The sequence below is a fragment of the Atta colombica genome, unplaced genomic scaffold (genome assembly GCF_001594045.1).
Source record: "Atta colombica isolate Treedump-2 unplaced genomic scaffold, Acol1.0 scaffold198, whole genome shotgun sequence".
NCBI classification, from domain to species: domain Eukaryota; kingdom Metazoa; phylum Arthropoda; class Insecta; order Hymenoptera; family Formicidae; genus Atta; species Atta colombica.
The window spans coordinates 4,636,629-4,637,249 of record NW_017259291.1 but is presented as its reverse complement, the minus strand read 5'-3'; positions in this window follow the sequence as shown (position 1 = coordinate 4,637,249).

The window sequence follows — 621 nt, the reverse complement described above, 5'->3', positions numbered from 1 at the left end:
ATATATATATATAGAGCAGCTTTTTTTCTTCTGTTTCTCTTACTTCACCTCGATCTAACACAAGGAGTGAGATCGTCACGCACCGATTCATAGAAAAAACAAAGCGCAAGATTACTGAATGACAAACGTAGCTGGCATTTCTCTCTCTGGCATGCTTAAGAGATGACGCGATATATTTCCTTTTCATTATTTTTTTTTTCGTTTATATTGAAACGTATTATATAGTCGATTTGCGCTACCTCCTGCTCCCGCTTCATACGTTCTTAATGTCGACACGAGAGAAAGAATGACAATAATTGGCGACTAATTAACACTGTCCGGATAGCTTCGTAGCCTCCTTAAACCAACGATCCTCTGTCAGTCACTTTGATTCGTTATAGCGCTCTCTCCCTCCGTCAGTGAAGCTTTCCTTCCTAGCGGAACGAAAGTCCGCGGTTCCCAGAACGATTATCGTCGATCATGCCGGTATCCGTTTAAGATCGTATTAAGCCTGTGATTTTTCCCATCATTTTGGTCTCAACAAACTCCTAAAATAAATTATATTCAGAAAATAAAACTGTCAATAATCGTTAAATTTATCGCGTTTATTTTTCACAAATTTAATTTTTAGCGCTCGCGCGA